A 14,737-nucleotide genomic window follows, 5' to 3' on the forward strand; every position below is an offset into this window, starting at 1 on the left:
TATCCCTAATTTTTGCCCGAACCTTTTCTTTCTGTTTTTTGGTTCGCCGGGATACCCATTCTTGCCTGGACTCTTTTATTCTTTTTTGTCCAGCGGGTCTCTTTATACGAAGTATTTTTTAACTGCGTCCGCATTCACAGGGGATGGAAAATCCTCGCCATCCATGGTCGTTAGCAACAAGGCTCCTCTAGAGAAAACCTTCTTGACCACGAATAGACCTTCATAATTGGGTGTCCATTTCCCCTACGATCGTTTTGAGGAGGAAGGATCCTTTTCAGCACCATATCACCTACGTGATATACCCGAGGTCGTACCTTTCTGTCAAAAGCACGCTTCATCCTCTGCTGGTACAACTGCCCATGACAGATGGCTGCCAGCCTCTTTTCCTCAATCAGGCTCAACTCTTCATACCGGGTCCTTACCCATTCAGTCTCGTGCAACTTCACGTCCATCAGGACTCTCAAAGAGGGAATCTGAACCTCAACCGGTAGCACGGCTTCCATTCCATATACCAATGAGAAAGGAGTTGCCCCAGTAGATGTGCGCACCGATGTTCGATACCCATGTAACACAAACGGCAACATCTCATGCCAGTCTTTATAGGTCACCACCATCTTTTGCACAATCTTCTTAATATTCTTGTTGGCTGCCTCAACCGCCCCATTCATCTTCGGACGATAGGGAGAAGAATTGTGATGTTCAATCTTGAATTCCCGGCACAGTTCTTCCATCATCTTATTGTTCAAATTAGAACCATTATCAGTAATGATTCTCTAGGGAACCCCATATCTGCAAATGATGTCTCTCTTAAGAAATCTGGCAACGACCTGCTTCGTCACATTCGTATAAGAGGCTGCTTCCACCCACTTGGTGAAGTAATCAATAGCCACTAATATGAATCTGTGCCCATTCGAAGCTGTAGGCTCAATCTTCCCGATCATATCAATGCCCCACATAGCAAACGGCCACGGAGACGACATTAAGCTCAACGGATTTGGAGGTACGTGCACCTTGTCAGCATAAATCTGGCATTTATGACACTTCCGCACGAAATTAAAACATTGGGCCTCCATTGTCATCCAATAATAACCTGCCCTCAGCAGCTTTTTCACCATCGCATTCCCACTGGCATGGGTACCGAACGATCCTTCATGAACCTCTTTCATCAATTGGCTCGCTTCTCTATCATCAACACATCTGAGCAAGACCCAATCGAAATTCCTCTTGTACAGAACCCCATCCTTATTCAAGTAGAACACCATGGCCAACCTCCGTAGAGTCTTTCGGTCCTTCTTCGATGCTCCCTCAGGATATTCTTGAGTCTCCAGATAGCGCTTGATATCGTAATACCACGACTTCTCATCATCAGGCGCTGTATCAACAGCAAACACATAAGCCGGTCTATCCAGACGACCTACCTCCACACTAGGGAACTGATTCCACCACTGCACTTTAATCAAGGCGGCCAGAGTAGCCAAAGCATCTGCCAAAGGATTCTCCTCTCTAGGCACATGATGCATCTTTACTTTGGTGAAAAACGTCAACAATCTCCTCGTATAATCCCGATACGGCACTAAGTGAGATTGATGCGTATACCATTTCCCGTTAACCTGATTTACAACCAGAGCTGAATCTCCATATATGACAAGGTTCTTGATCCTCAAATCAATCGCCTCTTCAATCCCCAATATGCAAGCTTCGTATTCAGCCACGTTGTTGGTACACTCGAATGTCAGCCGGGCAACAAACGGAATGTGGGATCCTTTCGGCGTAACCAAAACAACACCAACACCGCTTCCATTCACGTTAACGGCCCCATCAAACATCAGAATCCATTCGGATTCAGGGTCAGGCCCCTCCTCCGGGATTGGTTCCTCGCTATCTTTCGATTTGAGAAACATGATGTCCTCATCAGGGAATTCAAACTTCATCGGTTGATAATCATCAATGGGTTGCTGAGCGAGGTAATCAGACAATACACTCCCCTTGATCGATTTCTAAGAGGTATACTGTATATCATATTCTGTCAAAATCATTTGCCATCTCGCAAGCCGTCCGGTCAATGCTGGCTTTTCAAAAATGTACTTGATTGGATCCATCTTGGAAATCAATAAAGTGGTATGAACCAGCATATACTGTCTCAGTCGGCGAGCAGCCCAGACCAAAGCACAGCAAGTTTTCTCGAGCAGTGAATATCTTGTTTCACAGTCGGTAAACTTTTTGCTAAGGTAGTATATGGCATGCTCTTTTCGACCAGACTCGTCATGCTGCCCCAATACACACCCCATAGACCCCTCGAGGACCGTCAGGTACAGAATTAACGGTCTTCCCTCCACAGGAGGCATCAGAATCGGAGGCTCCTGCAAATATTCTTTTATTTTTTCAAATGCCGCTTGGCAATCATTATTCCACCTGACCGTTTGATCTTTTCTTAACAACTTGAATATTGGTTCACACGTGGCTGTTAGATGAGATATGAACCGTGAAATGTAGTTCAATCTACCTAAGAAACCACGAACCTCCTTCTCTGTTCTCGGTTCAGGCATTTCTCTTATTGCTTTTACTTTTGCAGGATCAACCTCGATTCCTTTCTCGCTTACAATGAACCCCAGCAATTTACCGGACCACACTCCGAACGTGCACTTGTTCGGATTCAACCTCAGTCTGAACTGTCTCAGTCGGTCGAACAATTTGGCCAGATCTACCAAATTCCCCTCTTCTGTTTGGGACTTTGTTATCATGTCATCAATGTAGCATTCAATTTCATGATGAATCATATCATGAAACAAAGTCACCATGGCTCTCTGATATGTAGCACCGGCGTTCTTGAGACCAAATGGCATCACCTTGTAACAAAAGGTGCCCCACGGTGTAATGAACGTTGTTTTCTCCATATCATCTGGCGACATTTTGATTTGATTATTGTCGCAACCCGAAAAATACGGAGGTGCGAAAAAACAACCGGCGAAAGAAAATGACAGAAGAGTCGCCACCGTGCGTTATTTATCCCAAAGGAGGGAAAGGAAACGCTCGAAGTAAACCTGGAGAAAGGAAAGGAAAAGACAAGGTCTCGCAACCAAATCTTGGGTTCGGGAGTCGATTATGCGAAGGGAAGGTATTAGCACCCCTACGCATCCGTAGTACTCTACGGGATCCACTCTTGTTGTTTCTTGTCTAAAAGGTGTGTATGTTTATCTAATGTACTATTTACTAAAAGGGTCAAGAGAAAAATGACTCGCACAGATATCGCATCCACTGCATACGTATCTCATCTGGAATGAGAATCAGAGTCTTCGTAGCTCGGGTACCTATGGGTGAAAGAGATGTGTGCTCGCTAAGACATCGCGTCTTATGCCTACGTATCTCATCTGGAATGAGAATCAGAGCAAAAACGTAGTTCAGCTAACTACGGGAACAAAAGTCTCGATTGCCACTATGGCAAGAGAAAGGGAAGGTCTCGATCGCAACGAGGGCAAGAGAAAGGGAAGGTCTCGATCGCAACGAGGGCGAGAGAAAGGATCGCAACGAGGGCGAAAGCAAACAAAGATTAGTTGTTAGTCGTTAGTCAAACTCGGCAAGACATCGCATCTTGTGCCTACGTATCTCATCTGAACATGAGAATCAGAGTTGCCGTAGTTCGGCTCACGCACGTAAACAAACACAGGCAAACGTGGAGCCTGAATGCCAATCACTGGGCTTACATCAGCATCCGAACCAAACACACACAAAGGGGCAAACGTGGAGCCCGACTGCCAATCACTGGACTTACATCAGCATCCGAACCCAACAAACACAAAGGGGGCAAACGTGGAGCCCGACTGCCAATCACTGGACTTACATCAGCATCCGAACCAAAACACACACAAAAGGGCAAACGTGGAGCCCGACTGCCAATCACTGGACTTACATCAGCATCCGAACCGAAACACACACAAAAAGAAAAAGAAAGGTGCCCGGAGTGGTCTCGCACGACCACCTGCCTACATACCTCGTCTGGAACAAGGATCAGGGCGATGTAGTTCCCCTAAACAGGGGTTGCCATCTGAACATGGACTTACAAAGGAGGACACCAGTTGTGTCAAAGGAGAGTGGGCAATGTGTTCACGTCCTAGCAGTAGGTGTCGCAGCTCGATGAATCGAGTCTTAGGCAGTTACCTCTTTGCAATAGGACGGACTACATGCCACAAGATCGGAGACGCTCGGAAAGGTCTAGAAGAAAATGGGGAAGCTCTGCCCTAAAGTTGTCATGCAATGTGTACTTAAGTGTTAGGATTTACAAATGGGAATATCTACCTAATGTTAGCATGCAAAGGAAATGGGGATTCTAACTATGTTATCATACAAAGGGTTCTATCTAATGGGTGCTACCTAATCGGAACAAGAATCGACGAATGGAGCAAGGAGAAGTGTTAGGGATAAGGGTAGATGGCGATGCACAAAGCAATCGACTTACAAGGTTGATGGCGATGCATAAAGCAGTCGACTTACAAGGTTGATGGCGATGCATAAAGCAATCGACTTACAAAAGGGTGGATGAATACGTGCTGGTTCTGTTAGGTTTTGAGAAATGATTACTCGACGTTGGATCGAGGTTTTGATCTTGTTTTGAAATGGTTATCGAATGTTCATTTTAATTCTTGTATTAACAGGTGAATAAAGAATGAAAGAGTAAATATTATACATTTCATGGGAGAGGGATACATTTGTTATGAATGGGGGTTGTTCATGGCAAACAAACAATAATAATACATGCCTCATACATCATACAAGTAGGCAACAGTCAATCAGACAATAAGATATTTAAACAAGTATGTGATCAAATCAAATAATCAAAGAAAATGAAATGAATGAGCATTAAACAACGTATGAGTGTAAGTGTAAGGGAACCGGCTCATTGTAAGAAAGCCCAAGAGTAAGCTATGTGAGGTCGATGGCGATGCTTAAAAAGCAATCGACTTACAAGGGTGAAAAAAAGGGGCTCGATGTTAAATCGAGAAAAAAATGATTTTTTTTTATAATTTTTTTTAAAAAATGGTTTTTGAACTATGCATTACTAACAAATGAAATTATAATAAACATAAAAAGATATTAACAAAAGAATAAAAAATGCTAAAAGAAAAATAATATAACTAAAAGAAATAAAATGCTAAAAAACACCACTCATGAGTATTGAACCCACCCCACTCAAGAAAATACACACTGCCCTTCTCCACCAAACCACTTAACAATATTTGCTATTGAGATACTATCATAAATATATGAACTGGGCTAACAGATTTAAAACAAAATAAAAAAAAACAAAATAAACATTTTTATGTTTTCTTTTTAATATCTCTGTTAAAAACAAATTAAGCTAAACAAAAAATAAATAATAATAATAAAAAAAAAAAAAAAAAAAGAACATATACTTTTTTTCTGATTTTTGTGTTAAAAATGAAATAAACTAAAAACTAAAAAATAAAAGAAATAATTAAAAAGAAAAAGAAAATGGAAACAGAAGCTCGTCTCCCTCACTCGAGCTCAAACCTTCAGCATCTCACTCGCATCTTTCCATCTCTCACACGAATCCCTCTCTCGCTCTCAACAAACCCCTCTCAATCACTCTCAACTCTCACAATATTTTCAACAGCAAGCACATGAGAAAGATAAAAAAGAAAGAAAGAGAAATACTTACAAAGTGTCGTGGTGGTGGTGGCGGTGGAGAACGTATAGACGCCGGCCTCCAGGTAAACGGTTCTAGGTCTTTTTCCTTCCTCAGATTTCCGCCTCTAGCTTTTCTGTGAACAGTGGCCGCTCCTCCAACCTTTAGAAATTAGGATTTTTTCTCTTTTGATTTTTGCCTCTCAGTTTCTGTTGTGCTCTTTAGACCAATCCCTCTTACTGATTCTCTTCCTCCTTTATATTCTGTGCAGCTAGGGTTTCAAATTTGTGCCCTTGTGCTCAAAAGAGTAACTCTGCAGAGCACTTTTGATGTTCAGAAACTGGATTGACCCCTTTGATGTATGGATTAGAGACAGGTAATCTGAGCATCTGAGCATTCCTCTCTGTTTTTGTTTTAATTCCCATTTGGGAATTTCTGGATTTTGAATTTTACTGCTTTGAGTAATTCTCCACTTTTTGAAAATTCTACTGTTGGTAAGAAAACTTTCACTACAGTAACTCACTTAGCTGAAAAGTTTGTTGTAGAATTAACTGATTTTTGGTATTTGTGTTGCAGCATTAACACTTCAGCCTGAATTTCGGGTTACGGCGGCTTGATTGCAGCAGATTCAATGGGTGACCTCAATGCTTCAAATGCTGGAGTTTCAATCGTTCTTAAGGATCTAAGACCAACAGCATTTGCCAGTATTTTGAATCCACTATCCATAGTAGTGACTGCGAGAATATTTCCTTTTTTGGCGATATTGTTTCCACAAATGTCGATTCAGCATAGTGCAGTTCAAGGTGAGCATCGTCTGCATCATCATCCGATTCAATCCGTGTAATTATTGAACCTGGCATGACTGTTGTATTATTTGGTTCGTTATTCACAGGGCGCTGGTTCAGAGTAGGATTCTACCTTGCTTATGCAGCAGCTCAGTTCATGCCACAAGGGCTCTAATATTGGACTGATTTCAGAAAACTCAAAATGATCCCGAGAAATTCCATCATTCTCTTTCTCAGTCGATAAGGTGACAAAGGAACTCAAGGCTTGCAAAACCCTCAAAATCAAAGCACCATTAGCAGACGTAGTAAGAAAAGCTTTTATTGCTTCACTCAGCAACAAGACCATATGCATTACCCGACGAACGTTCTAGTGCAAGCAACGAACACAGGAGGAGGCTTGTCGACAAAAGCTTCAATAAGCTCAAATATACTTTCCCATTTTTGTTTGTCATCCTCGTTTGAACATTTCTGCTCTACAAGGTTTTGAAGCATCCTCTCTCCTATTCAAAATGCATGTTCTTTAGAAGAACTGAACTGTGGGTTGTGTCTTGCTCAGGGTTTCTTAACGTTACCTGCTGTCTCATTAGCTTCCGTTTCTATCTGAAGAAGGTCTGCTGGATCCAACTCTCGACAGCCTATTGGAGCATTATGAGCCTCTTGACCACTGAGCAAGTGATTAGGAACCTGATGAGAGAATCGGAACATCTCCTCCTCAGGAATCCTCCTAACCTCATTCCGGTCCTGGTGCCTTCGAAATACTGTCCTAAAGCCTGGAAACTTAACAAGGGGAGTAACTGATATTCCTTGCTCTCTTTGCCACATATTTCTGACACATTGGTATTCAAGCTCATACTAGTGGGAGCTTCGACATTCTGGATTTCATGATGCATTGGAGATGATATTGCAGCAGAAGCAGAACCATGTGACAAAGCACAATCACTCCTGAAATTGTCTGTGTTAAGCTCATCTTCAGAAACACATTTATAATGATCCCCACTCAAAACAGCTGATGCATTTTTGAACTTTTCATGGGATTCACGAACCGCGCTTGCTGCAGAGAAACAGCTTGGCTTTGACTTGAATTTCTTTCTTGAATATTGAATTAGCTTCTTTTTAGCAATGGAGCCATCTATTTGCAAAGGATCGTGTTTCTCTATCTGAATATTGTTAGGTTTAGACTGAGCTAAACGATTTGACCTTTTAGACCGAGTTTTCTGTGAATGCCAATTTATAGATAAACCAGGATGTTTATGATAGAGCTGCATCCCTAATGCTAATGTCAAAGGAACTTGTTCACATGGAGATTTGTTCATACTGTTGACACAAAACCGCAGGTTAAGGCCTAGTTTAGATGTCCAGTCTTCATATTCATCAAGTTCTTCACCATCAATTGCCAGATCTATCAGAGCCAAATTTTCTTGGGATGCAATATCTATTGCAATCTCAGTATAATCAAAATCGCTTTTTATCTCTTCTGCAACTGCCCTGGCATGTGTCTTTATTTTCGGATAGTCTGAATGACAAGTTATAAGCACATTGGCTCCACCTTTGCTCTGCAACATCTCTACTATCTGAACAGCATGCTCCAAGCAGAAAATCCGTGGCTTCATAAATTTACTGGAGGTGTTCCAATATTTATTGCATTTGATCAGTGACTGATTCTGTGAATCCTCTGCCAAAGCAAGTTCAGAAACAGAAAGATCCCTTGAGACTACACTGTGAAGGGAGGCAACAGAGTTCAGGGAAGAATCTTCAACTAGATGATGATTATCAGAAAGAAGTTCCATTATCGATTTTTCAGTTGGCTGTATCAATGTCATAAATGGAAAACCAAGTATGCCACAGCCCACACAAGCCAATGCTCCTGAGTCAGTTTGGAAGTGACATGGAAGACCATCATCACAACCATCATATAAATCGGTCAGATTCTCCATGTACAAACTCATATCATCAAGAAGACAATGGCTACTCTTATCTGCAGAACTAATATTATCATTTAACATGTCTGTCATATAGGTTCCAGAAGTAGAAGCTAAATCCGGCAGCTGACGATATTTGCTAGAATCTGGTAGTAAATCAGCATTCCATAAAACAACTTATTTAGTAGCTTCTTTTCCAAGAAGAATGGATAGCAGTTTGTTTTATACACCTGAAGCATAAAGAGCATGCAAAGTATACCACATATCTCACCACCGTAAATCCCCGTATTCTACTTTCAGGACCCGCAGGGTCAGAAATCTATCAGGGGATGCATGTAAAAGCACTTGCGAAATGCTTCGAGGCTAAATTGCTCATATTCGATAGCCAGGTGCTCTTGGGTGGTTTATCTTCTAAGGAAGCTGAGCTTCTCAAAGATGGAATTGTTGCCGATAACTACAAGCCTCCATCCATACCGCCAACATAAATGATTAACTGCAAGCCAACATGAAGGATACAACGACATGGCGAAAATTCAGTTTGGAAGGTTACAAAGCCAAGTTTAAGCCAAATGTGCCGCCAACAAAAGCTTAAAGGCAAGAAGCTGCAAAATGATCCATAACAATATCAGCTAAGCAGCTGCTCCCAAGCCAGCGGTAAACGACATACATCGGCTGCACATACAAGCCATAAGTTGCTAACAGCATCAGCAGCCAACAGAAACATCACACCGACTGAGCATAACACCAAAACCAGTTGCAGCAAGCCCTACAAATCACAGTAGAAAAATGCAGCACTCAAAATGCCAAGCTTCAGACACAATATTCTTTGCCACTGCTGGTGATTTTCTTTGATTCTTTCCTTGAAAAGAGCTACCAGTCTCAGAAGCAGAAGACTTGTTCTCAGACGTGTTGGCCACATTTAATTCCGTAGGAGGACGTTGGCCTCCCACTTCCCGCTTAATTGCACCAACAGCACCAGGAAAACGTGAATCATTCGATGGAACCAGTACTGGGTCTGAAGAAGAGAAGCAGACAGCTGATGACGACGACGGTCTAGTCCCTAACCCGTCACTGATGGAAGGCATTGACTATCTTTCAGCAACAACTTTTGCACCTTTGTCTGAACTATCAGAAGGAAAATCCTTACCGACAGTAACATTACCACCATCCGATGGACTAATTCTATCTACATTTACAGTAGATGAAGGGGCTGAATTAGTAATTCCAGATGATACAGTTGTAGGCCCATTGGCAATAGCTGGAACAGTGCTTGTTCCAGAACTTTTTTCTAGCCTTTGTCTCTTGCGAACCTGGCAAAGGAGGCACACCCTTTGAAGTTTCTTGGTTATGACTTGGTGTGGATGGTTGGACAAGGTATGCACCAAGTGATTTGCACAAGTTTGAAGGAAATTTGGAATGACAAAAGGCAAAAGTCAATTATTGGCCGAAGTCAACAAATGGTCAAAATGTGTTTTCTTTATGATTTCTTTGTAAATGGATATTCAACGGACAATTATGGGTGAATTTTTGGGTTTAGGGAATTTGGGTTGACTTTGGTCAAAGTTGACCAAAAAGTCAACTGTTGACCAAAGTCAACAATTGGTCAAAGTGTCAATTTTTTGTGTATTTTTTTGTATGGAATCAAATGTAATGAAATAAAATTGAAATGGATTAACAAAATGGTTTGAAGTTGGTTTCACAATTGGCTTGAATGTTTGACTTTTGCAAAGAAAAAATAACTTGAAATAATGTACATGAACAAGACCATGAAATAAGACCATAAGGTTATAGTATCCATGAACCAATAACATGACTGGCAAGTGGCTTGAAACACAAGAAGCATTGTTGTTCAGATGACCCAGACCATAGATGTATTAACAATCACAACACCATGACTTTGAATCAAAACCAATCCTCATATAAAACCAAAGCATGGTTAAGCCAAGCATGCCAAACAAACATAAAAAACTCAGGAGCAAAATCGGGGTATGACAGTTGCCCCTATTTAAACGTCTTCAACTAGAGAATATGAAGTAGGATATTCTTCATATGGTCATAGTGGGAGATGGTTAAATACTAAGAAAACCCGGATTTTGATCCTGAATCCCTATGACATAATTAACCATGCCTGTCAGAAACGGCAAAGAAGCAATCCCAAAAGAAGAATCCATCTGGTACGGTGAAAACCGGCCTGAGTAACGAAACAGAAAGTTGACCTGGATACCAAAATAAATGGTAACACAGGAATACCCATGGCCTGAACGCCGCACTAAGCATCAGAATATGAGAGTATCAATGTTGGTCTGATCACCGGAAATCTGGTCTGAACTCCACTTCGATCTGGAGATCGGAAACTGGCTTGAATGCCACTTCGGTCTGGATACCGGGAACTGGCCTGGACGCCACTTCGGTCTGGATACCGGGAACTGGCCTGAATGCCACTTCGGTCTGGATACCGGGAAAACTGGTCTGAACACCACAAGTTCTTCGTCCTGACTGTTGAGAACTTCTTCGATCTGGAAATCGGAAACTGGCCTGAATGCCACTTCGGTCTGGATACCGGAAAATTGGCCTGAATGCCACTTCGGTCTGGATACCGGGAACTGGCCTGAATGCCACTTCGGTCTGGATACCGGGAACTGGTCTGAACACCACAAGTTCTTCGTCCTGATTGTTGAGAACTTCTTCGATCTGGAAATCGGAAACTGGCCTGAATGCCACTTCGGTCTGGATACCGGGAAAACTGGCCTGAATGCCACTTCGGTCTGGATACCGGGAAAACTGGTCTGAACACCACAAGTTCTTCGTCCTGACTGTTGAGAACTTCTTCGATCTGGAAATCGGAAACTGGCCTGAATGCCACTTCGGTCTGGATACCGGGAAAACTGGTCTGAATACCACAAGTTCTTCGTCCTGATTGTTGAGAACTTCTTCGATCTGGAAATCGGAAACTGGCCTGAATGCCACTTCGGTCTGAATGCCGCCTCGGTCTGAACACCGGAAAACTCTTCATGTCTATCAGCATCGGCGAAGATAACAAAACAGTGATACGTGAGCCGGCACGCATGCCAAAGATGCAAGTTGGGGATAACAATCGAAAGATTGACCAAAGAGTGCATGAGATATATTATCTATAGCCGTCAAAACGTAGATAATACACTCGCATGGAAGATTATCCATAACCGGGTTGTAGGTTGTTAAATGGATAAACAACCGAAAAGAAAGGCAACGGGGTACCAGACTAGGTATGCAAAAGATGACCAATCAAAAGAGGATAAAGTTGCTTACTCGGAGCAAGTATCCAAGAAGAAGGGGGAAGACCCACTGGGGACAATACTGCTTGATCAAGGCAAGTATCCAGAGGGGAAAAGAGTATCAATACCGCAAAGAGGGGATTACATCTACCGGCTAGTAGGCAGAAAACCACGGAAAAGTAACCAGTCATCAATAGGATGAGCACACAGGGTTAACTCCACCAAGGGGATGAAAGTGGGATTTTACAGCTACCAGCTAGTAGGTAGAAAACCACAAAGATAGGACTTACAACTACCGGTTTGTTGGTAGAAGCCACAAACAGTCTGCTGAGGATGAGATGAATGAGTGCCGGTTAGTGAGCGACTATTCATTTATGCCCCAGAGAAGTACAAGAGACAGCGAACAAGAAGCCAATTTAGGATCGATCCAAAAAGGCAAACTGAATCAAGACTCATCCTAATGAGGAAAGAAACTCAATAGGGAAAACCCATCCCGTTAGGGAGGGAACGGAAACAACCGTCATCCACGAGGATGTATCTCAGTGGGGAAATGGCAGGAAAGGATATACACTTTCTGCTTAAGGGGTTGGCTCTACATGGAGAGATCAGACACACCCACATCCGCTAGGGAAACAGACCCAAGCTGGCAAGACGCTAACAATTGGGGAGTAACACTGCTGGGGATACCCACTCGACTAAGGAGTCACTTGCTGGGAAAACACCAACTTCTCAACCATGCTGATGAACCCAATTCTGAAACCGATCCAATGGCGCGATGCTAAACTCTTTCCAACAACCCAATCTCGGCTGGTTACCACGACCTAGGGCTAATGGACATGTTTGCAATGTTGATGCATGGTTTTTTTTCTTGTTTTACACAATGCCCCATGATCATGGAAATGCTATGCACTAATGATGCAATATGCTATGCTTATCTAAATGATGAATGCATAAACACACGTCTCCTCCAGAGACAACACCGGGGAACTCCAGGAACTGTGCTGAGGATCCTATAACCATGTCAACTTCCAACCTACTGGGGAAAGACAAACCTTGCTGAGGATGCACTCCATCGAACCCGAACTGCTTGGAGATTACCCTGCTAGGCGAGGCAACCCATTCTTATCTCTACTGGGGATGATTTTCTCAAAAACCGATCCGCTTGGGGATAATAAGTCATGAACAAACTTCAGTCTGAGCACTGGAAACAAACTTCTGGCTTGTCACTTGGGATACCGAGAATGTTTTATGCTTGCATGCGTATGTTTGAATTTTACGATGGCGTAATGCTCCGTGAAAACGGAAATGCTACGCGATTTGGGAGGATGCAATGCAATATGATTCTACATGCAGGGATGCGAAATGCTGGGGAAAATGCCAAGCTGAAGCAAGGAATCCCGTTGGGGAAATGATGATAATCTTCTGGACCCTGGCACTACTGTTGGAGATGCACAGCATAATGAACTATGCGGGGAGATGATCGGCCGCGCGGTGTGCTAGTAATGGCGAGATACCGAGGCTCTGACTGGGGAGAGAACGGCGCTGTAAAACTGTTGTTGGGGAATCAATAGTGGTTCTGGCAACCATAATCTACGAGAGATGACTCAGCAGGGGGAGGCAAACACTGATACGGTACCGAGGTTATGCTTCCAGGCAAGAGATCATCGATCTGGGATTGAAAACATCGATCTGGCATCGAACTCTGAGGAACAGCTGCTTCTGCTGGGAAGCTACAGTCTGGTACTGTCAACTTCGCTGGGGATATACAGTCTGGCACTGTTAACTCTACTAGGGAGTGTATAGTCTGAAACAACCGCTTGGGGAGTACAGTAGTGAGAACCTGCTGGAATCTTAAGGAAATGCCCCAAATGTACCTGTTCTGAATAGACGATTCAAAGTACTTAAAATTTACAGCAATTTAAAATGTTCATTGTGCATGTACCTGTAAAGCCCTTATGTTTCATGATGCAATGTTTATCAAAAATTCGGACGTCATGTTTGCAAACAAAACAGTAAAATGAAAATGAACACAGAGATGTACTGAATAACATGATTTTATTGATTGAATGGCCTCTGAATAGGCGTTTACATCAGGAAGCAATCCCTGGAAAGAGGTAATTGCACAAAAGATAAAATATAAATTAATCTAATGGCAATGTGAAATGGATTTCTATTGGGTTCCAATTCTGCTATGACTTGCTCGTCTTCAAGATCCTCCAGATGATCAGCCTTCTGAAAAAGGTGATTGGACTGTTTCCTACCCTTCTGAAAGTTTCCAGTCACCGACATGAGATGAGATTCAGAACTAACTCAGAACGCAGTCATTCGCTAAATCCCTAACTTTTGCCTGGATTGCCCTTTTCGGGTTTTCAATCCACCGGGATACCCGTTTTTGCCTAAGTTGCCTTTTCAGGTTTTCAACTTACCGGGTGTACTATCTTTTCATTTTTAAATCCCTAATTTTTGCCCGAACCTTTTTCCTTTTCTTGGTTCGTCGGGATGCCCATTTTTTGCCTGGACTATTCTTTTTACTGTCCAGCGGGTCTATTTTATGCAAAGTATTTTTTAACTGCGTCTGAGTTTATCGGGGAAGTGAAGTCTTCACCATCCATCGTTGCAAGCATTAAGGCCCCTCCATCAAAAACCTTGGTGACAACATAAGGTCCCTCATAGTTAGGAGTCCACTTGCCCCTGTGATCTGTCTGAGGAGGAAGGATCCTTTTCAACACTAAATCTCCGACTTGGAAACAACGAGGACGCACTTTTTGATCAAAGGCCCTCTTCATCCGACTCTGATACAACTGCCCATGACAAATGGCTGCCATTCGCTTCTCTTCGATAAGACTCAACTCATTGAACCTTGTCCGAATCCATTCAGCTTCGTCTAGCTTGACATCCAACAGGACTCTTAGAGAAGGAATCTCCACTTCAACAGGTAGGACTGCTTCCATACCATACACAAGGGAGTAAGGGGTTGCCCCGGTCGATGTACGTACTGAAGTGCGGTACCCATGCAAGGCGAAGGGTAGCATCTCATGCCAATCTCTGTACGTAACGACCATCTTCTGCACAATCTTCTTTATGTTCTTATTTGCTGCCTCAACAGCACCGTTCATCTTAGGGCGGTAAGGGGAAGAA

The sequence above is a fragment of the Lathyrus oleraceus genome, chromosome 7, assembly GCF_024323335.1.
Source record: "Lathyrus oleraceus cultivar Zhongwan6 chromosome 7, CAAS_Psat_ZW6_1.0, whole genome shotgun sequence".
NCBI classification, from domain to species: Eukaryota; Viridiplantae; Streptophyta; class Magnoliopsida; order Fabales; family Fabaceae; genus Lathyrus; species Lathyrus oleraceus.